General features: G+C 41.6%; 1 pseudogene; it reads right to left on the bottom strand.

The window, feature by feature from the left end:
• Positions 1-3,325: 3,325 nt before the first annotated feature.
• LOC139023899 (putative nuclease HARBI1) lies at positions 3,326-5,102 on the bottom strand (annotated as a pseudogene).
• Positions 5,103-22,553: the final 17,451 nt, after the last annotated feature.

Raw genomic sequence — 22,553 nt, 5'->3', positions numbered from 1 at the left:
AGGCTCTAACTAGAAAAGCAAACAGTGCTGGGAAACAAATAATAACGTCCACTAGGGAGCCAGACAGCTAACGTTAGCTAGCTAGCTAACAGTACACTTTAGCTTAAGACATAWATAGTGCCAACAATGCCACAGTGCTGGGAGCTAACCAACCAGGTCCAATGTTAGCAAGCTAACATTAGGCTCTAACTAGAAAAGCAAATGGCTCTGGGAAACAAATAATAACGTCCACTAGGGAGCCAGACAGCTAACGTTAGCTAGCTAGCTAACAGTACACTTTAGCTTGAAATGAAACACCTTTCTGTCAAAATTAGAAACGTGTAATATCTGAAAATGTAGCTAGCTAACGCTAGACTATCTTACCTGTATACATCATCATGCATAATGGACGCGTCTCCCTGTCAGGAATGCCATACCACGGCTGCCCTTAGTTTGAAGATGTAATCCGGACTGATGTTTTCTCCATCTCTTTAGCTATCATACTCTTAATTCCACTGATTTCAAAACTTGATCCTCCAGAAAGTGGAGAGCAATACATATGCAGCTCCACTACACAATAAAACATTTTAAAAGCCATGTTCGACAGGATTACCAACACAGACTGACGAGCTCAAATAGACAGCAGCGTTCAATAAGGCAGACCAATCCGAATGTCACGCGGGTATATATGATTCGGGAGACAGGCGCAGGAATGCGGAATAGGGTTTTTTATTCATCCCAAATTACAGCATGCTGTGTAAGGGCATGGGGACAAAGACCAAACAAACACGTAACAAAAACACAGGGTTGAAACCCAAACAAAAGAGCGAGGTGTACCTCAAATAAATAACACAAGCGCACGATGATTAACACACGGGACGAGACCCGTAATCATCTGCTCAATCCACAAGGGCACAAAATCCCAAAACACAGAGCACAGGTACTCACACGCACCAACAGACATAGTAACAATAATCGACAGACAACGTAAACCAAAGGGCACACTTCTACAAGTACTAATCAGTGGGAATAGGGGACAGGTGTGCGTGATGAAAGTTCCGGAGGGATCTGTGACAGTACCCTCCGACGCACTGCACTAGCAGCGCAACGACACTGGCCTCGAGGACAATCACAGGAACGCAGTGTGGGTCGATCAGGACCCGATGCAGCTGTCAAAGTTGCGTCGTCGTCGGACGGGCCAGTTGCCGCTGCCAAAGTTGCGGCGGCGTCGGACGGACCAGTAGCAGTGGCGTCGGCCGGACCGGTTTGAGCTGTTCTTGCCATATTATGGACTTGGTCTTTTACCAAATAGGTCTATCTTCGGTATACCACCCCTACCCTGTCACAACACAACTGATTTGCTCAATAGCATTAAGAAGGAAAGAAATTCAACAAATTAACTTTTAATAATGCACACCTGTTAATTGAAATGCTTTCCAGGTGACTACCTTAAGAAGCTGGTTGAGAGAATGCCAAACGTGTGCAAAGCTGTCATCAAGGCAAAGGGTGGCTATTTGAAGAATCTCAAATATAAAATATATTTTGATTTGTTTAACACTTTTTTGGTTACTACATGATTCCATATGTGTTATTTCATAGTTTTAATGTCTTCACTACTTTTCTACAATGTAGAAAATAAAGAAAAACCCTTGAATGACCAGGTGTTCTAAAACCTTTGACCGGTAGTGCACATTTTCTTCATATCATAATGTTTCTTTACACCTGACTAAAATAAATATTGGATGTATTGTGATGGTGTTTATTACATTTGATTTATTGGACTTTTTAAAACGTAGATGTTCCAAAGCCACGCATCAGCAGCTTGTATGCAGCTTGTATGCAGCTTGTATGCAGCTTGTATGCGTGGGCTCCATGGAGGCCTGGAGATGCTACACCTGTTTATATCAATAGGCAAATACTGTGAGATTGGCAGTCTTTTACATGACAATAACCGGCTGTCAAAATGACATGACCTCCACAGCCCTAGTCACATCTTTTAAATAATTTCCTATTGTGTTGGCACATAGGGACCAATTCAGACTCAGGGAAGAGGGGGGTTGTGGGGGGCTCAATCCTCAGGGCAGACAAGTGCGAAATATGAAAGCGAAATTATGTAGCTTGTTCTGTACCAAACTAAGTGGTGGGGCTGCCGTTGGGCTGAAACACAGACTCCAGATGCTGACCTAGAGCATTGACATTGGACTGAATACATTGTTCCCTGAAAGGGGCAATCTGCAGTTCAAACAATAACAAAGCAGCCACCCCACCACTGATTTGGTAAATATTTGAAGGATAGGGCTGGAGAAATGAAACCACTCTCAAATTAATAAACAGAGCTAAAGATGCAAGGACTGACCATCCATGAGATCAAAATTCTAGTTTTAACCATGTTTAGAGGTTATACTGTTGTTTATTTACAATTGCATTGTTTACAAACAAAGGAGTAAAACAAGCTTATATTCTGGGTTTCTCTTTGGGGTAAAACATTTATAAGTCATATTTTTCAAGAATCAATGGGTACATATAATTAATCTAAAAGTCCAAAAATGTATGTAGCAAAAGTATATTGCCCCTTTATTCGAGAAAAGCTATTGTGAATCTTAACATAATCAGCATCTGGGGCCTGTTGCACAAAACTAGGATAAGGGATTAAGCCAGGATATCTTGGTGATCCTGGCTCAATTGATCCGTAATCCGGTTGCACTAAAGATGGATAGGGGGCAGGAGGATATGTTATGGTATAAATTACCATGGAGATTTATTCTGTGGAGCTAGCCTGCTCCAGACCAGGCTAAATTCCAGGATCTATTTAATCTCATCCCTAATGTCAGTCAGCAGTCACCACAAATGGAAACCAATAGTTATTTCACTGCTCACTATACATTGTTATCACATATAACTAGACCCACTGTTATTATTTAAACGTTTGTGATCATTAATTTCAATGATTTTGGATAAAAAAAATGATTTTTAGAATGATGTTGCTATCATTAGATAATTTACAGTTTCCCATAGACTATAAGGCTATATATAAAATGATAGAATATTAGGGCCACAGAGGGGAAAAAACACAAGTCATAATATTGTAACCAGTTGTTTTAAAGGAGGACAGTTGTTAAAATGACAGATGTGGGGCATTTCGTGAAATTGTACTTCAGTATGGTTTCATAAACAAAGACATGCTGATGTGCCAGAATATTAAGTATCACATGTCATAAGTATCAAAACTGTAAAAACAATATGTAGCTTTTCTGCAGAAAGAACCAGCCTCATAAATTTATGACTTTATCCTTTTTCTTCAGTGTGGCCCTAGTACTCTGTCATATAAACAAATACACATTCCATATGAATATAAAAACACAATGTGTAACATTATGTTCCTTTATTGAATAAGGACAAAACAAAGCAGGTAAACCATCAGCTCCTTTCGAAACTGAAGTCACAGTGACTCTACAAGATGGAAAGCACAGAATCCAAGCATATTATACAAAATGATACATACACATTCAAAGGTCTGTATATAACACACCCTGCATGTCTGCACACTAAAATAAAGCAGGACAAATCCATACACATCAACTGAACAGACAAATGAATGGATGCAGTAGCCTCCCTGCAGCCTTGTATTACACACAGTATACCGCACAAACATCATAAGAGGCCAAATTCGTCAAAAAACGAACCCAAAAAAACCCAAATTCCTCTGCCACCGCAGGACATATTTAACCAAAATTGAAAGCACACATACTAACTAAAATAATTCAACACATATTGGTCCCTCAGCAGCCGACCACTGTCGTCATCAGGAAAGATTGCCGGATTGTCCCAGTCCATGGCTGGTGGCACTCTGGGGGCCCTCTCCTTCCTCAGGCAGGCCACATTGTGGAGGACAGCACAAGCCACAGTAATATCACATGCCCTAACAGGGCTGACCCTTAATTTGTGAAGGCAGTGAAAGCGTGCCTTCAGGAGGCCAAAGGTCATTTCAACTCTGGCCCTGGTCCTGGCATGGGCATGGTTGTAGGCCTGCTGTGCTTCCTGGGGGTCTGTGAAAGGTGTCAGGAGAAAAGGCTGGCAGCCATACCCCCTGTCTCCCAGCAACACACCAGAGAATTCACCTGTCAACACAAAATCTCATCATTACTACCTCATAAACACAGTGATATTCTTGACACAGCCATGATGGTTAAAATAGGGTTGTGTGGCTTACCTTGTGATAGGCACTGATAGCTTTCAGAGGCCCGAAAGATTCTGGAGTCATGGACTGAGCCAGGCCATTTTGCCACAACATTGCTGATCACACAGTCAGCATTGCAGACCATCTGAAATCATAAGATGAGGAATATTACACCAATCAATGCACATCACTGGCAATGCAGAGTGTGTCGTCAATGGACAATATCAAAAAGTTATGTTCACCTGAACATTAATGCTGTGAAAGGATTTCCTATTCACAAAATCGGCCTCATGGGCACCTGAGGGGGCTTTTATCCTTAGTGTGTGCAGTCCACTGCACCAATGACATTGGGGAAACCTGTCACACAAAGTAATGAGTATCCTACTATGTGTTAACAGTTGTCCTGTAATTTGTAGATCCTCTTACCTGCAATCCTATAGAACTCCTCTTTGATGTCACAGAGTCTTCTGTGGCCAGGGAAGGAGATGAAGACATCTGCTAATGCTTTGATAGCCAGACACACACTCCTTATTGTGCGGCAAATTGTGGCCTTGTTCAGCTGTTCTGCATCCCCCACTGAGTACAGGAAGGCTCCACTAGCAAAAAAGCGCAAGGCCACACAAACCATTTGCTCCACACTCAGTGCATGGCTCCGTGCAGTGCGGTGCTTAATCCTGGGACCCAGTAGTCTGCATAGATACCTGATGCCATCTCCAGAAAACCTGTATCTTTCATATAGATGGTCATCAGGGAAGGCCAGTGGGTCCAACCCGTCCCTGAAGACCCTTTCTCGCCTGAAGGCTCTCCTCAGCACAAGTGCTTCTTCATCCACCACATCTCGCACGAATGGGCATGCCATTGTCAGAGCAGAAAGGAACACACAATTTTGGGCCTTCATATAGGCTAGTGGCCACACCTGGTGCTGGGGGGTGGGCAAAAGAGGGCGATGCCTTATAACGATGACTTGGTTGTACTGATTGCTGGGAAATAAAAAAAAACTTAGAAAGATGCCACCGTCCTGTGTGCTCACAATAAGAGCTCATATGTCATGGCTCACTTGACTTTACGAGAATATACCTAATTTTATTTTGAGCTGTGTCATCTTCTTGGAGCTGGGGGAGGAAAGAAAAATAATGATTAATACATTTTGGTTACAGTACATACAGTGTACATTGAAGGCATATCTCACCTCCCTCTCAAGTTTTTTTATTTCAAGGTCCAGTTTCCTAATTGTCCTCTTTTTTATTTCGGACTCCAGTGCAAGATTTTCCATCTTTTTCTTTGCTACTGAATGTCTATGTCTGCCAGTTCATTTGGCGCCGGAGGTGGTTGCCATACAACTTTCTGATAGCTTGTGAGCTCTGTGAACACAATACAATTAGCGCAGCTGGAATTTGGCAGGATGTGGTGGCCTTTTATTAATACGCACTATGTTGCCAGGCTGGTTTTCCCACTGTATAAGCATCTGGGTCCTGTAAAAGAAATTTGATTTTTTGATTTTGATGAGGACTCCTCACCATTGTAGAAGTAAATAGTACTTTCACAGTCTTAACATGATACCTCATGCCTTCGGAATCCAGAGAGATGGTCTCCTCCTCACATCGTCTCCATCATTGGCTGTTGCTGCTGCACTCGGGGCCTTCACCCTATCACATTTAATCGGATTCATATTGAAGCTAGTAGACAAGACATGCCAGGCCTACAGTATGCCTTTGATGGAGTACTCACTGGATCAGCATCGTCTGGTGCTTGTGCTGGTGGCTCTAACAGGAACACAGTGCTGCCAGACACTGCCAGGCAATAGGTAAACCAAAGTCAGACAGTCCAAATTGATTCAATATGAATGTGGTTGTATCCCAGTGAGAGATGGAAGGACATACCTTGAATGAAGCGGTGGCATCTTGGGAGGAACCTATGCTCGTCTCTTTCCCCCAGGGATCCCCTCTAAGACGGGCCTGCCTTTATTTAGCTCTCAAGGCCATGTCCTCTGCTGGGGTGACCCACCACCCGTGCCGTCTGTGGGTATTCTTTTTCACTGCTAAAACAGTACAGACAATGTGTGAGCAGGCACCTTCTGGGTACAATATATGCTTGTGCTTTGTTAAATATTAGTCAGGGACCATACCATTCTGCAGAATGTTCTTGTATTTGATTTTGACCTGCTGCCATGTCCGTTTTGGCCCGTTCATGTTTAATCTACACACACACACACACACACACACACACATTTAATGGAGTCACACTGCAAAAATTACTTGGTATTTTTGTCTTGTTTTCAGTAAAAATATCAAAAAAATTATCATAGCTTTATACAGTGTGATGGAGTTACTTTACACAATTTCACTCATATCTGCAGTGCATTTCAATTAAAAATTTAACCGTTTCATAATTACAGTACAACTGCATTTTGGAATGTGAATTAAATATTTGAATTGTAATTGTGATGTTTCAGCGGAGCGGTGAGTGTGTAATTGTGCACTACTTACGCATCAGGCGGTCTGCAATACTTTGCCACGCTTTTTCTCTTGCTTTATCACTGTGGCGGTGTTGCCTTTCTTCTTAATTATATCTTTTACCTCCTCGTATGCCTCCATGAGATTTGTGCTTCCGACGGGGAAAAGTACGCGGCTCTAGTTGCCATGGTAAATCAGTTAATCTGTGATCTGTGGCGGGGTCTATTTGAGTGAGCCGTGAGCGCGCACCTATCCAGGATTGGTTTCACCTGGCTTAATGAATCCGTGTCTGCTCATCCTGGCTTGGTCTTTGTGCAACCAATTAAGCCTGGACGCACATGTTTTGGCTTCATTGAGCTCAGCTGAGTCATTTATCCCGGATGTCTTAATTCTACTTTTGTGCAACAGGCCCCTGGTCTAAATTCACAGACTGGTGAATACCTTTCAATTATTATCTTATAAACATCCCGGAATTAACCAAACCAATGGTTAATTGTATTACTAAATTGCAGTCGCCATACTTAAAATGGACAGTCCAAATAGCACATTGCTTTGCATATTTGTCTGCAAATGTTTTTTCTCAAAGCGATTTAAGCAGTGATATACATTTGCATTTGCTATAAATAAGACTGTCTGGACATGATGTGGTTATTTAGTCAAAGCAATAGCACAATAGTGTTTTATGAAAGCTGGGTTTTATGCACATGTTTATTTATTAAGTCTTCTAGAATGGTCGTTTTTGGTCTGGAGTGAACGGGAACTACGGCAGTCTTTGAATTAATGGAATCAGAAGCTATTGTAGCCTGATCTAACTGTCTTCTATTCCCAAAGAAATTCCTCACTACAAGACAAGTCTGAGTAAATGTATTGTTATTTCAGCATTATCCATCTCTAACTCTATTGCGATTGTATCTGAAGAGATGAATAACAACATTTGTGATTATAGAGTCCCAATAGGGAGGATGACCCTTTGCGTCCAAGGGACCATTTTCCATCTTCTTCCGGTTGGATAGTTTCATTTGTGTAAATGGATTCAGTTTTTCACGGGGTGTGCTTTTATTACAGGAGGAGGAGATGGTTATTGGGAGGACAGCAGGCAATGAAGCAGAGTGAAGACTCATATCAATATGCACAGGAGAGAGCAACTTTATCAGATAGATGACAGAGGGACCTTGACACATTCCCCAGCCTATTATAACCACTCTATAGATTTAACTGCCCAGCTAAAAACCACAAAGCACCCAGTTTTTCTGAAAACAACCCCCAATCTCAATTGTCCAGTAGATACATTCCTTGACAATAGACAGAATTCATTGGTCATAACAGAGTATGAGTTTAAACAGACCAAATTCCTACTTATCAGTCAGTAGTATTTGTGCCAGGTTGTCCTTGAGATGAACTGACTGACTCTCAGTGATCGGTATCTGTTTGCCAATTCAATTGGACAGTGACAACCGTTTTGGTCCTCAATTAACGAAGCTGTACAGGACTATGCCTCGGAGGGTGCTCTTGAGCCAAAAGTGGTCCCCTAAATGGACCGCAATTATCTCGTTGGACAGAAATGGGCAAAGCACTGTTTTGGTCTTATTTAAGACTTAAGCTCCTGATATTTTATGGGTGATGAGGTCTATCCGCCCACATGACTTGACGGGCCGCAGAGTCTCCTCTGTGAAAAGCTCTTCGGTGTGCACATCACTGACAACCTGAAATGAGCCATCCACTCAAACTGTGTGGTGAAGAAAGTACAACAGTGCCTCTTCAACATCAGGAGGCAGATGCAGCATTGAAAGTATCCTGTCGGTTTGTATCAGCGCCTGGTATGGCAATTTAACCGTCTGCAACCGCAGGGCTATCCAGAGAGTGGTGCGGTCAGCCCAACGCATCACCGGGACCTCAGTCACCTGAGCCACGGCTTGTTCACCCCGCTACCATCTAAAAGGTGTAAACAGTACAGGTGCATCAAAGCTGGGACAGAGAGACTGAAAAACAGCTTCTACAGTGCCTTCAGAAAGTATTCATACCCCTTGACTTATTCCACATTTTGTTGTGTGAATACTTTCTGAAGACACTGTATCTCCAGGCCATCAGACTGTTAAATAGTCACCCCAAGCCGGCCACTTCCGTACCCTGCCCTGAACTTACTCATTTGTTACTAACCGGCTACCTCCAAGTACTCTACCCTGCACCTTAGAGCAGATGTCGCCAACAGATATGGCAGCTCTGCTTCTATCTCCTAAACAACTTTGCAGTGTTTGTTTTTTGTGTATTATTTCTTATATTATTAGCCCAGATATTTTGGGGTGTTATTACATACAGCCGTCAAAATAAAGGAAGTCGCACAACCATTCAATTGCTGGGAGTTTATAAATGGTAAATAAATAAAACTAGCCAGTAGGCTAATCTGTTTAAGTGTAAACTCTGTGTTCGTATGCCATATTAACCACTCTCCATTTGTGAACTCTGTGTGCGACTTTCTTTATTTTGATAGTTTATAGTTTATTCGCCGTGAGTCAGCACCTCCACACAAAAACATTTTTCTGGGTGTGCGCCTGCTCAGGTGTTTTATTACATACAGACGGAAATAACTTTTGGATATCACCAGAATTACGACCAGGAATACGAATTTCCTGAATTGGATCCATTTTTCTTAACTTCTTGGAACTATAGGGGGTGCTGTTCTGCATTAGCATATTTGGGTCTCCAAATTAAACTGCCTCGTGCTAAATTCTTGATCGTACAATATGCATATTATTGTTATTATTGGATTAGAAAACACCTTCTAGTTTCTATAGAAGTTGAATTTTGTCTCTGATTGGTACAGAAACAATATCTACAGCACTTTTTCATGACAGGGTTCAGATTTCAGAAATTTTTACCCCTGATCTGGAGTCGTTTTTAAGGCGACAGTGAATGCTATGAAGAAACCGACACTGCCTACGTCTTCCTCTGGGTGTCTGTACGTCATCACGTTTTGAATGGAATCGATTGGACAATCACAGCCATTTATAAAGACCAAAAATGTATAGGGACTCCCTTTCTCGTCGCGCGCCTGAAGCGTGAAGGACATCGGACTTCCTCGTTCCAAATCGTTGTCTAACCAGCAATATTTCTTCCGGTCATGTTTCAGTCGTATAGTTGTTAAAAACATCATAATGTAGTTAATTTGAACCGTTTTATAGCAATTTATATCCGTTTAGTGCGATTTTGAGGAATTTCTTTGTCGTGCACTCTGAAACTTTGGACACGTTTTTGGGTCCCGTTCGATCGTTAGTGGATATTTCGAAGGACAGAGGACATCTATCGACCAAAGACGTTTATAACATAGAAAGGATACATTGCCCAAGAATCTGATGGAAGAACAGCTCAAAGTAAGCAATATTTAATATGATAAATCGTTTTTCTGTCGAAATATTTTAAACGCATATTTCGCCATTTTGTTTGGTATAGCTTCACTTGGCGAACCCTGTATTGAAAAGTAAGGATAATTAAAAAAATGTAAATCAGCGGTTGCATTAAGAACTAATTTGTCTTTCGATTCCTGTCAACCCTGTATTTTTTAGTCAAGTATATGATTAGCTTTCGATTAAACTAGATCACTCTTGAAGCTGACGTTCCTCATTTTGAGGCTTGAGTTGTGACTATTTCCATTGTATAACAACGGTTTTGTTATGGCCTAAATATTGCACCTTTTCGAACAAACTGTATATGTATGTGTAAAATGATGTTACAGGAGTGTCATCGGAAGAATTCTGAGAAGGTTAGTGAAAAAATTAATATATTTTGGCGGTGATTACGTTATAGCGCTCTTTGGCTGGAATCATGCTCTTGGTAACGTTTGCACATTGTGGTATGCAAACTATCGATTTATTGTGTATTCGCTGAAAAAACGCTTAGAAAATCTGAAATATGGTCTGAAATCACAAGAACTGGGTCTTTCCATTGCTATGCTTGTCTATTTTTATGAAATGTTTTATGATGAGTTAAATTGGTCATACACGTTGCTCTATCTAGTAATTCTAGTCGATTTTGTGATGGTCGGTGCAATTGTAAACTGTGATTTCTACCTGAAATATGCACTTTTTTCTAAACAAAAACTATCCTTATACCATGAATATGTTGATCAGACTGTCATCTGAAGAGGTTTTTTCTGGTTAGTGGCTATCAATATTAGTTGAGCCGAATTGGTGATAGCACCTGAAGGAGTAAGAAAACTGATGGAGTTAGAATAGTGGTGTATTTTGCTAACGTGTTTAGCTAATAGATTTACATATTTTGTCTTCCCTGTAAAACATTTTAAAAATCTGAAATGGTGCTTATTCACAAGATCTGTATCTTTCATCTGGTGTCTTTGGACTTGTGATTTAATGATATTTAGATGCTACTAATCTACTTGTGAAGCTATGCTAGCTATGCTAATCAGTGTGTGGGGGGTGGGGGGTGCTCCCGGATCCGGGTTTCTGAGGCAGTAGAGTTAAAGCCCTGAGGACAATTGAATTTATTCCAGAGGCTGCTCCAAAACAACGCCGGCGGAGAAGAGGTATTCGGAGTGGACTTCTAGTCCGACTCAGGAGGCGTGCACACCATCCACCGCTTCCGAGTATATTACTCGCTAATGTTCAGTCTCTGGATAATAAAGTAGATGAGCTCAGGGCGAGAATCTCCTTCCAGAGAGACATCAGGGACTGTAACTTACTCTTTCACGGTAACTTACTCTTTCACGGAAACTTTCACGGAAACATGGCTCTCTCGGGATATACTGTCCCCGTCCATACAGCTAGCTGGGTTCTCAGTACATCGCGCAGACAGGAATAAAGAACTCTCCGGTAAGAAGAAAGGCGGGGGTGTATGTTTCATGATTAACTACTCATGGTGTGATTGTGATAACATACAGAAACTCAAGTCCTTTTGTTCACCCGACCTAGAATACCTAGAAATGCTGACCGTATTACCTCCTAAGAGAAATCTCTTCAGTTATAGTCACAGCCGTGTATATTCCCCCTCACGCTGATACCACGACGGCCCTCAAAAAATAACTACACTGGACTTTATGCAAACTGGAAACTACATATCCTGAGGCCACATTTATTGTACAGTGGTTCTTCCTTTAAAAGTTTTGAGCTTATGCCGCGACCGTTAGTGGTAGATGGTGGCATTCTGTCATTGCACCACACTATCACAAGGGGGAGTTAGAACGCTGATCTATCGGTAATCTAAACTGTGGCACAAATTGACTATATTTTCTTAAATTTATGGAGGTGTTTTCAGTCTGAGAGTCTCTTCTCTGGCACTAGAGTCCTGCATCAGGCAACAACAAAAACAAATGTTGGTGGTCCTGGAGTTAAGAGAGAACTTGGGTAAATACAATGGGAAAATTACACTTGACATGTGGACTGATGATTTTCGAAAAATATGCATGTGGACTTTTGGTTTCTCTCCCTCTAAAAACAGATATGAATCATTCGAAATAACAAACTGGCTTTATTTACCACAGTGTTGGGTTCTAAAAAAATATCAGAAACTTTGAACATCCCACAGAGCACCATTAAATCCATTATAAAAAAATTGAAAGAATATGGCACCACAACAAGCTTGCCAAAAGAGGGCCGCCCACCAAAACTCACAGACCAGGCAAGGAGAGCATTAATCAGAGAGGAAACAAAGAGACCCAAAATAACCCTGAATAACCCAGTGGAGATGGGAGTTTCTGTCCATAGGACTACTTTAAGCTGTACACTCCACAGAGCTGGGCTTTACAGAAGAGTGGCCAGAAAAAAAGCCATTGCTTAAAGTGTTCACCAAAACGCATGTGGGAGACTCCCCAAACATATGGAAGAAGGTACTTTGGCCAGATGAGACTACAATTGAGCTTTTTGGCCATCAAGATAAACGCTATGTCTGGCGCAATTTCAACACCTCTCATCAACCCGAGAACACCATCCGAGAACACCATGTTTTTGGTCAGAATTGGGAAACTGGTCAGATTGGAAGGAATGATGGATGGCGCTAAATACAGGGAAATTCTTGAGGGAAACCTGTTTCAGTCTTCCAGAGATTTGAGACTGGGACGGAGGTTCACCTTCCAACGAGACAATGATCCTAAGCATACTGCTAAAGCAACATTCAAGTGGTTTAAGGGGAAACATTTAAATCTCTTGGAATGGCCTAGTCAAAGCCCAGACCTCAATCCAATTGAGAATCTGTGGTATGACTTAAAGATTGCTGTACACCAGCGGGACTCATCCAACTTGAAGGAGCTGGAGCAGTTTTGCCTTGAACAATGGGCAAAAATCCCAGTGGCTAGATGTGCCAAGCTTATAGAGACATACCCCAAGAGACGTTGCTAATTGCTGCAAAAGATGGCTCTTCAAAGTATTGACTTGGGGGGGTGAATAGTTATGCATGCTCAAGTTCTGTTTTTTTGTCATATTTCTTGCTTGTTTCACAAAAGAATATTTTGCATCTTCAAAGTGGTAGGCATGTTGTGAATATCAAAATGATACAAACTCCCCAAAAATCTATTTTAATTCCAGGTTGTAAGGCAACAAAATAGGAAAAATGCCAAAGAGGGGTGAATACTTTCGCAAACCACTGTAAATCCTTCTTTGCTGATGTGAAGATATCTTTTTTTTAACAAGCCAGAGAAAGTTGGTTGTAATTTCAGTTTAATCCACCAGAAAAGATAGAACAAATAATACAACAAATATTGTGGTTAAACTCAAATATACTATTTGATTAAAAAAACGTTATCATTTGGAACCTTTATCAAGTGGAAGGGGGGAAAAGTAAGGAACTTGTCTGTCGGCCCTGCATTAAAGACCAAAATTGGTTAAAGAAAATTGTGATAAATAAAAATATATACCAGTTTCATTTAAGGACCACAAAAAATATACAGCTGTACCATATAGATTGCATTCCATGGCACATGGTTTATGAATGGACACGCAATTTTCCGTCACTAAACCCTAATCTGCTCACGTAAACGAATAGAGATCCTGGTCATGGTATACTTATGGCCTATTGTTACCTGGAGTCACACCTTTCCAGTACTACTCACCCCATCTCTCACTCTCCACCCTTAACAGTTCGTTTTTGAATGGAAACTGTATTATCTAAAAAAAAAAAAAAGGACATTGACATTGTTTACATCAAGCCAGCTTCTTTCTATGGTGCTACCCGTTCCAGGGTTAGGATTGTAACCACCAGAGAACTTTAAAATGAGATTGTGAACTCTGCAAACAAAATTTCCACTCCGAGAATGGTAAATGACTGTATACATTCATTCAATACATTGAAATACAAAAAGCCATCCACCCGTGATGGGCTATTAGTAGGACAATAGACTCTTGCCAAGAAGGAGGGTAGGAAAGGAGGGCAGGGGGAGCATTGTAATTATATAAAGGCTCCTTGGATATTCTCTGTAAGGTTTTACATTTCTAAATCAATATCACAGACCAGTTATTCCATAACACAAAATGCCCCTTAGTTATTAATTTAGAATCCTCCAATCCTCTAAATTTAACAACATCTACAGGGACATTTTATAGAATTCAATAATATATTTGTAGCACTGTAGACGCTGTGTTTTTATTCCCAGTAGTGATGGACAGCTGGAGGCATTTTGTTTTTCACAAGCGTAGCAGGCTGTGAATTCTGCAAACAATGTTTCTATGATGGGCTAGGACAATAGACTCTTTAACCTTTACAAAAGGATAGTCTAATAGCTCGGCTACTGTAGGTGTGAAAAATAATCCCCCCAATTTGCAATGTATTAAGTACTCTTAAAATGTTACATTTCTAACTCCAAACCTCATGCAACGGCAAAATGTCAGCTCAAGCATATACTGTACAGTATTTGTTCATCAACATCTTTATGCTTTCGTTAATTAAATAATAATAAAAATACTATTTCAAAATGCAGATGTTTATTTCAACTATCAGCAGGACAATAGGGAATACACATCACTGAATGACAGAGCATGGGGACTGGTCTTGATAAATCAATCAGATTTTTATTTGGAAATGTTAGGATTATTCTGCTTTTCAATCGCAGTCGGCACATTTTTCTAATGGAAACACTTAGGCCTACATCGGATACAGTAAGAAACGCATTTTAGTTTTCATGGAATAGAAACACAATAATATTAATCAAATGAATTAACCTCTCTTGGGTACGTGAGACGTTAGCGTCCCACCTCTTCAACAGCCAGTGAAACTGCTGGGCGCCAAATTCAAATACAGAAATACTCATTATAAATATTCAGAAAACAAAACATATTTTACATAGGTTTAAAGATTAAGCTACAGAAAGAAACTGTCACACCCTGATCTGTTTCACCTGTCCTTGTGCTTGTCTCCACCCCCCTCCAGGTGTCACCCATCTCCCCTATTATCCCCTGTGTATTTATACCTGTGTTCTCTGTCTGTTTGTTGCCAGTTCGTCTTGTTCGTTCAAGCTAACCAGAGTTTTTCCTGTCGGCTCCTATCATTTCCCAGCCTCTCTTTCCTTGTCCTCCTGGTTTTTGCCTGTCCTGACCCTGTACCCGCCCGCCTGCCCTCTCTGCCTGACCCTGAGCCTGCCTGACATCCTGTACCTTTGCTCCACCTCTGGATTCCTGAACTCTGCCTGTCCCTGACCCTGAGTCCACCTGCCATCTTGTACATTTGCCTTACCTTGGATTTCTGACCCCTGCCTGCCTTGACCTGTCTTTGCCTGCCCCTGTTGCCACAATAAACATTGTTACTTCGACAGTCTGCATCTGGGTCTTACCTTGATTCCTTATATAAACATTCTCTGAGGGCAGAGATACGGGCGACAGCTGATGCATTGACTGAGAGCCAGGCGTTATTGGCGGAGAGTCAGACGGCATTGGCAGAGAGTCACGCGATGAAGAGGCCGAGGAACGAGATGGAGTCACAATCCATGCCAGGCACACCCGTGAGCTCTGGAACTCCACCTCCTGTTTATGAACTCGGAAAACATTGTGTCCTTGATGGGCTAGAATCCATCCACCCTTGATGGGCTGACTGCAGAACAATAGACTCTTGCCAAGTTTAGGGACTTTAAATGTACAGTATTAATGGATGTTTGCTAGGCATGTCACTTCTCCCATACCTTTTGCATAGCCCACCAAATGCACAGTTATCTAAACACATCTGGATGGATCCATAACGAAATACTATTGGAATAAATATCACTGAATGACAGAGCATGGGGACTGGTCTTTATAATTCAATCAGATTTCTATGTGGAAATGTAAGCATTATTTTGCTCTTCACTCACAGTCACTTAGTAGCCTAGGCCTACTCCCGAACGGTCACGTTGTACAGCGCCATATTTTCCTAACTGAAACCCTTAATTAAATCGATTTAGCCGTGAATGTAAAATTAATCAAGGCTCCCTTTGTTATTTAGTTTTATAACTAAAATGCTTGACTGTATTTAAAGACATGGATGATGTGTATGCTGTGTGATTACATGCACAAATTAATGAGCGATTGCTTGATGTACTGTATATTTAAGTAGGCCTTTATGCCATTAAGTAAGTTACGCTAAAACAGCTACAGTAACATGCATTTTTGATTTCTTGGAATAGAAAAACCATAATATTCATCAAATTAATTAAGATACATTTCTAAAAATCAATCCCAAATAGTCTGTTCTATTCAAGGCTCCCTTTGACTCTTAGGCCTACAGCTCCATGTCATTTCAATAACTTAGCTTCTCAAAGATACCATCTGTTAGGAAAACTAGCACTAACTACTAGCACTAACTAACTGACACTTAAAAAACTTTGCGGCAGTACGACGCAACTTTTAAAGGAACCACTGTAGCTGGGGATTTTAACAAAGACATTTTGAGGAAAACGGTACCGAAGTTCTACCAACACATTGAAAAACATTGGACCACTGCTACTCAACTTTTCGAAATGCCTACAAGGCCCTCCCCTGCCCTCCCTTCGGCAAATCTGATCACGACTCCATTTTGCTCCTCCCTACTTATAGGCAGAAACTTTAAAAGCAAGCACCCATGCTAAGGTCTATTCAACGCTGATCTGACCAATCGGAAATCAATGCTTCAAGACTGTTTTGATCACGCTGACTGGGATTTGTTCCGGTTAGCCTCTGAGAATAATATCGATGAATACACGGATACAGTGACTGAGTTCATCAGGAAGTGTATAAGAGAAGTTGTACCCACTGTGACTATTAAAACCTACCCAACCAGAAACTGTGGATAGATTGCAGCATTCGTGCAAAACTGGAAGCTTGAACCACTGCATTTTAACCATGGCAAACTGACTGGGATTATGGCATATTACAAACAGTGTAGTTATTCCATCCATAAGGCAATCAAACAGTAAACACATCAGTACAGAGACAGAGTGGAGTCACAATTCAACGGCTCAGATACGAGACGTATGTGGCACGGTCTACAGAAATCATGGAATACAAAAGGGAAAACCAGCTATGTCGCGGACACCGACGTCTTGCTTCCGGACAAGCTAAACACATTCTTAGCCCTCTTTGAGTATAAAACAGTGCCACCGACGCGGCCCGCTACCAAGGACTGTGGGCTTTCCTTCTCTGTGGCCGACGTGAGTAAGACATTTCAGCGTGTTAACCCTCAAGGCTGCCGGCCTAGACGGCATCCCTAGCCGCGTCCTCAGAGCATGCGCAGACCAGCTGGCTGGAGTGTTTTACGGACATATTCAATTTCTCCCTATCCCTGTCTGTTGTCCCCACTTGCTTCAAGATGTCCACCATTGTTCCTGTACCCAAGAAAGCAAAGGTAACTGAACTAAATGACTATCGCCCCGTAGCCCTCATTTCTGTCATCATGAAGTGCTTTGAGAGGCTAGTTAAGGATCATATTACCTGACACCCTAGACCCACTTAAATTTGCACTGCACACTGCCCTATCCCATCTGGACAAGAGGAATACCTATGTAAGAATGCTGTTTATCAGCATTCAACACCATAGTACCATCCAAGCTCATCATCCAAGCTTATCATTAAGCTCGGGCCCTGGGTCTGAACCCAGGCCTGTGCAACTGGGTCCTGGACTACATGATGGGCCGTTCCCTAGGTGGTGAAGGTAGGAAACAACACCTCCACACAGAGGCCCCACAAGGGTGCGTGCTCAGCCCCCTCCTGTACTCCCTGTTCACCCATGACTGCGTGACCACGCACACCTCCAACTGAATCATCAAGTCTGCAGACGACACAACAGCAGTAGGCCTGATTACCAACAATGACGAGACGTCCTACAGGGAGGAGGTGAGGACCCTGGGAGAGTGGTGCCAGGGTAATAACCTGTCACTCAAGGTCAACAAAACAAAGGAGCTGATCATAGACTTTAGCTGGAAAGACAACAAACTAGCTGCATTTTGTTTCGCTTGACCTGTTTTTCTATAGAATTATTCTATCACATTTAGTGTCCATTTGTCAAGTGGCAGGTCTTGATTTTACATAACATATTACATAACTATATTCATAGTCACCCTTATGTCAAGGAGCATGACATTAAGTCATTGGAATATTCATAATGCTGTTATGACATGGGACGACAAATATTTCGTGAAGACCTTATTATGAATGAAACTTTAGGCATGGTGTGATCCCTTTTCCCACACTGAAGTGGCATTTGTACACCTATTCCTTGTATTGCAATAGTATACATATAGTACAATCATACGAATTCATTTTATTGAAGAACATTTGTAACAAGTGGCTGAATTTGCATGTGAAAATGATAGTCGCACATACAAGACTGTGTCCACTACAGTTTAACTTGTTTTCTTCCACCACTTCAGTGTAAATCTTAATTGAATTAGGTATTGGTTAGGTCTGCACCTCCTCCTGTTGATATAACTCTTTATTGGAAAATAGACCCAGCTCAATACACCATGATGTTTTTCCCCCCCAAAAATTGGGAAAGGAATCAACGGTGTTAAATCCTCAATTCACTTCACACAGCCGTCGAAAGTGACAAACAAAATTATGAGATACAGCTGAAGTTTGGAGCTTACATTTTTAATGCCGCTGCTCACCTGAACTGAGAAACTCACTGGGGAGTGAAGGACTTCAAGCGGTCTGGCGAAACACTGTGTCATTACATTTTACAGACGGCTGCTCTCACCTCACCTCCTTTTTCAGATTGGTTAACCTTTCGTTTTTTTGTTGTTCTTTAAAAAGAATTGAGAGGTCAATAGGAGGACCAACATGGCTATGAGGCACAGGGAACTGTTGCTCTAGATCTGTACTCTTCGTCTTCATCTTTTTTGAGAGCACGAACATATTGAAATGGAGATCACATTTTGTGCAATCTTGCATCAGCTGTTTATTTCGTGTCAGCCGTTTTCAATATTCTCAACCTTATCAAAGCGTTGTCAACTGCTCGTACCTCCCAATGTCCCACTCCTCGAAAATCGTCCTGAATTCAATTGTGCAACTACAGTAGTAAAAACAAAAGTAATAAAAGCAAAGTAGCTAATAGCCCCTTGTTTCTGTTTTTACCCTCCGGAAATACGGTACGAATGTAATGTCGACACGAGAGCTGGACTTCCATTGCTAATCCTCATCCACCCAAGTGAAGAGCCACACCCTCTTGTGTCAGACTTTATGGTGAAAAAAATCACAAGTGCGTCCATGCGTTCAGCTCTGTTGACTGTGCATCACACTAAAGGAAGTAAAGTGGGTGGGATGGCATAAATTACCAACCTCTCCAGTTTAGTTTTTTTGCCAGGCCAAAAGCAAACTGGGGTCTTGTTCATTAGCTGACCAAATAGTACTAAGACCTTCTGAAACCTTTGGGTACATTTACTTGACCAGGGAGTAGTGCTTCTGCTTGAAAACGTTCAATCCTGCTCAGTGAAGACAAACGTGACAAAGCACTGTCTGCAAAGAAAGGCTCTGACTTTGGTCTATAGGTTCCAACAGAAATCCTGATTCACCGCTATTCGGGAGGAAGGACAAATAGAAGTGAGAGAACTCTACACCCCAAGAACCTATTGAAGGTTCAGGTTACCCTAGGTCAGCACGGGAGGGTGGAGCAGGGATAGGCACGCTTTGTGTTCGTGCTCCATCTCTTGTCCAGGCCCTTACTCATCACTTTTCTGAGGAGGCGGCGGCACTTAATTTGAGGATCATGAGCCAGTATCAGCTTTTTCCTCTTTCTCTTGTGTTGAAAAACATAGTTTCTGAATTGTATTTGCTCTTTCAATTCGATCCCTATGCCAAACCAACATGAAGACTGTCAACATAATCTTTGAGTTAGTGACAGTGTATTGAGCTACACTAGTCAATCAATGCAGTTATGCTGCTGAAATAAAAAGGCATAATCAGAACAGGCCTTATATTATTAAGCACCCTTGTAGCCTGTCATCCTTTTCTAATGTTTAAAACCCTAGTCATGTCCACGACTCCCTGATCAGATTGGGTCATAGCGGGCCCACGGAGCTCGTAAAACTCATCTCAATTGCAAACAATCGCTAACTGAGCTTTGCTCCATTAGTCAGCTCTCATGCTATATTAATCATTACTGCCTCCCTGGCATTTGTTCACTTTGACTGCGGCTGAAGGACAACCCCAACTACGATTCAGAAAAAATGTGAAAATGTGCATATCAACATAGTTTGCCTTCCTACATCAGCAAAAGCGATTCCCATTTTCCTTTTGTAGTCAGATGAATAGAATTCTTCGGAGAGGACAAAATGATTTGCACTGAAAAGGGACAAATTTAGAGAGAAAATTAGCTTGCTTTCAAATAAATCCACGATAGTGTATTTAAATGTCATTCCAAACAAATGCATATTATTTACATTTACATTTTAGTCATTTAGCAGACGCTCTTATCCAGAGCGACTTACAGTAGAGTGCATACATTTTTTATTACATTTTTACATACTGAGACAAGGATATCCCTACCGGCCAAGAGCAGACGCTCTTATCCAGAGCGACTTACAGTAGAGTGCATACATTTTATTACATTTTTTTTTTTTTACATACTGAGACAAGGATATCCCTACCGGCCAAACCCTCCCTACTGGCCAAACCCTCCCTAACCCGGACAACGCTATGCCAATTGTGCGTCGCCCCACAGATCTCCCGGTTGCGGCCGGCTGCGACAGAGCCTGGGCGCGAACCCAGCCCAGCCTGGGCGCGAACCCAGAGACTCTGGTGGCGCAGCTAGCACTGCGATGCAGTGCCCTAGACCACTGCGCCACCCGGGAGATACCCGGGAGCTATTATCCGAGTAATGTGCTCACGCAATCATGATTTTGAATTTGAGGGAATTCAAATAACCTACTTCTAACATAGGAGTGTGTTATTGTTGAAGGTGGTTAAAGGGTAGGTAGCATAAATGTAACAATATGCAACATATGGATTTGTGTTAGAATACACATTAAAAGTCCCAATGCAAAGTTACACCTTACTTTTCTATTTTTCTAATTATTACATAAAACTGATCAGAATACCGAAGTCATGCCAACATTTGCGGGGTGTGACGTAATATGGTTGACCCGGCAAGCCAGCCTATTCCCTGTAATGTAAACTCCAACAGAAATAACTTCAAATATATAACTTCAAATTTAACCAAACTGTTGGCACTCATGACTACTGGTTTCAATTACATTTTCTGCCAACTTACAAGCAAATACTTTATGAATTTATTGCTACAAATCAGCAAGGTTGCTAGCCGACGTGCCTGCAAACGTTATCCCTACTAGTCTTCTAACGTTACGTTAGCACTGCATGAGTCAGTCAGTTGCTATCAACACCTAGCTTACAGCTACATTAAAGTAAAACAACGTTTTGGAAATACATAATGCCATCTAACCAGTTATCAAATAACCGGTATATGTAGTTATCTTAGCCAGAAAGCCAGCCAGCTAAAGTTATTTTAGCCTGCTAGCTAACCTAGCCAGCTAACTAGCCAACCACCACAGTCGACATAGCTTAGTAGTAAGCCAGAGAACAACTACTCTAGCACAGGCAGGAACCCACAGAACACAACAACAACAAAAAAGCCAGCAGATATAACGTACATAGAGCAGAGACATACCGATAGTTACCAAAGTCAAAGAAGTGCCAAAGAGGCTTTCAGAGGGAGTGTCAACTGCTCCAATAGCGATATAGTTAGGTAAACCCACATTGAATTTACACGGTTTACCTCCATCACAGCTGACACTCACGATGTACCAGTAGGTCAGTAGGAAATAGAGGTTGCAGACTTCACATTCACTCTAGGCACAGCACCTGGTTTCAGTCAGAGTCTCATTCCAAATGCTGCCTTCCACTGGTTATACTAAGCCATCAAATCCTCCAGGGTGACATGCGCACAGTTCCCATACTCCAAATCCGCTCGCTTCAACCGGACAAACTGGTCCCACTTCAAAGCTAGCTTCTCATTTTTGGGCCATAAATGAGTCCATGCCCTTCCTTGTGGATATTACTCCACTATGTGGGTATTACTGCACAAGCTACGAATGATGGAAAACTACTGCAACAGTGTCACGTTCCTGATCTGTTTTCTGTTAGTTTTTGTATGTGTTAGTTGGTCAGGACGTGAGTGTGGGTGGGCAGTCTATGTTTTGTGTTTCTATGTTGGTTTAATGGGTACCTAATATGGTTCTCAATTAGAGGCAGGTGGTTTTCATCTCCTCTGATTGAGAATCATATTAAGGTAGGTGGTGTCACATTGTTTGTTTGTGGGTGGTTGTCTCCAGTGTCAGTGTCTGTGTATGTTACGCCACACGGGACTGTTTCGGTTTTGTTTGTTTGTTTGTTCGTTCGTTTTTATGTAGTCATTTTTCCTGTTCGTGCGTTCTTCGTGTTTCATGTAAGTTCTTACGTTCAGGTCAGTCTACGTCGTTTGTTGTTTGGTAATTATTCAAGTATATTTTTCGTGTTCGTTTTCGTCTTGTTTAATAAATATTATGTCTA

The sequence above is a fragment of the Salvelinus sp. IW2-2015 genome, unplaced genomic scaffold (genome assembly GCF_002910315.2).
Source record: "Salvelinus sp. IW2-2015 unplaced genomic scaffold, ASM291031v2 Un_scaffold245, whole genome shotgun sequence".
NCBI lineage: Eukaryota > Metazoa > Chordata > Actinopteri > Salmoniformes > Salmonidae > Salvelinus > Salvelinus sp. IW2-2015.
The sequence above is the reverse complement of the archived record's forward strand: the minus strand, read 5'-3'. Positions and strand labels throughout refer to the sequence as shown.